Consider the following 2,530-nt stretch of genomic DNA (forward strand, 5'->3'; position numbering starts at 1 on the left):
CTCGCCCAAAATATTTGACTTAGCCACGTCAGACTTTTATTACGATTACTTACCTGTGTGCTGAATGCTCATTTAAATTGAGAGCTTCATCGGCCATCAGCAAAGGAAGCAATGATTTATTCGATAACTTAAAGTGGTGCATTACTAGCCCAGCGGCTAGTCGGGAGAGCAATTCTGATCAGGCGTTCCCTTAGCCGTCCGCACCATGGCTTTATATATAAGAACGCTGCATGAGAGAAAAGGGCCCCAGTTCTCTCCAGACAGTGATTAGCGCTCCATCTGTGCCGGGAGTCGCATCTCGTCGGTCTCATTGCTATAAACAGCCTCGGATGCCGTAATAAGTTACTCGGGATACGGCGTAACCATGAAATCGTTTTCGAGTGAAGTGTTAATTCTGGGATGACTTTAATGATCTATCTTCAGTTTGCGTATGTCGTATTTTCACGTGCCGTCGCGGGACAGACATTCTACCATTATTTAGCGTGGCGTTTGATGAACATTATCATCAAAGTATGGTGAGCATTCACTTAACATTTAATTTGAACAGTAATAGTTGCATCAGCGCATTAGACACTCAACTGCTCTGGTAGTTAGATTGTGTGGATTCTTTTTTGGTCTGTGACTTTCAGAATATATTGAACATTTTTAGAGAATCTATTTTGATTATGAATCCCAGACAATCTCCTAATTCCTCAGAGCTATAAGCTGTAGCTATAAGTGTATTTCTCAGATGAAGTGGGCACTTGGAATTCTAATTACAGGCTTCACGTTTTGCTAATCACTTTCTGGTTGCCAATATTGTAGTTAGTGAGCCAGTGTTGAGAACGGCAAAAGACTGCATAAATAATAGGAACATTTTATATGACAACTACTCCACCCACTGCCCCACATATGGTGCAGCGACCGGGAAATGCATCTTTTCTACTTTACATTCTACATTTATAAACCAATTAATTCCACCCGCCGCCCTACAATACAACACTTCGTAATGATGTGGAACGTGTCAGGTTAATAAAAGATGTCTGTACAAGATATTACATTACACAAAATATTGCATGACACTAATGTTAAAGTTGTTTTTTTTTCCTTAATTTATATCTAAAAATTCAGCCAATGTGTAGAAGGAGTTGTCATCTAGAAATTCTTTTAGTTTATTTTTAAATGTTAGTTGGCTATCTGTCAGGCTTTTGATGCTGTTTGGTAGGTGACCGAAGACTTTTGTGGCAGCACAATTTACCCCTTTCGGTGCCAAAGTCAGATTTAACCCTGCATAGTGAAGGTCATCCTTTCTCCTGATGTTATAGCTATGCACACTGCTATTACTTTTGAACTGGGTTGGATTATTAACAACAAATTTCATAAGAGAATATATATACTGTGAGATTACTGTGAGGATCCCTAGATCCTTAAATAGATGTCTGCAGGATGACCGTGGGTGGGCTCCAGCAATTATTCTGATTACACGTTTTTGAGCAATGAATACTTTTCTACTCGACGATGAATTACCCCAGAATATGATGCCATACGAAAGCAGTGAATGAAAGTAGGCATAGTAAGCTAATTTACTGAGATTCTTATCACCAAAATTTGCAATAATCCTAATAGCATACGTAGCTGAACTCAGACGTTTCAGCAGACCATCGATGTGTTGCTTCCAGTTTAACCTCTCATCAATGGACACACCTACAAATTTCGAAAATTATACTTTAGCTACCGAGTTCTGTTCAAAGTCTATATTTATTACTGGAGTTGTGCCATTTACTGTATGGAACTGTATATACTGTGTTTTATCAAAATTTAAAGAGAGTCCGTTTGCTGAGAACCACTTAATAATTTTGTGAAAAACATCATTTACAATTACATCACTTAGTTCTTGGTTTTTGGATGTTCTTAATATACTTGTATCATCAGCAAAAATAACTAACTTTGCATCTTCATCAATGTGGAATGGTAAGTCATTAATGTATATCAAGAACAGTAAAGGACCTAAGACCGAACCCTGTGGGACCCCATACTTGAAAGCCCCCCCAGTTTGAGGAATCAGCTGTTGTTTTAACATTACATGAACCACGTATTTCAACTTTCTGCAAGAACGGAATACAAGTTCTGACGAAATTATCTTCGGTTTATGATTGACTATTTTTTCTTTCATCTATACTGTCTATAGTATACTATCTGATCAAAAATATCTGGACAGCCACGTGTAATGTGGAATATGCTACAAAATATCACGATAGGTGGACTCATCAGTGTAGAAAGAGGCGGGGGAATTGTCTCGGCAATAGGGAAGTACTAACAGCAGCATGAGTCGGTCATGACATGTCAGTGACTTCTACTATAGCCTACTCATTGGATGTCACCTAGTAACAAATCCATCAGAGACATTTCAACCCTTCTAAAGCTGCTCAGGTCGACTGCTGATGGAAAAGCGTAGGAATGACCAGAGCTAAACCAGCACCGGGCAGATGCCATGTACTGACGGATAGGGATCGCTGAGCATTGGGCAGGCTGGTTGCATAAAATCGAATGA

Source organism: Schistocerca cancellata, chromosome 1 (assembly GCF_023864275.1).
Source record: "Schistocerca cancellata isolate TAMUIC-IGC-003103 chromosome 1, iqSchCanc2.1, whole genome shotgun sequence".
Taxonomy (NCBI): domain Eukaryota; kingdom Metazoa; phylum Arthropoda; class Insecta; order Orthoptera; family Acrididae; genus Schistocerca; species Schistocerca cancellata.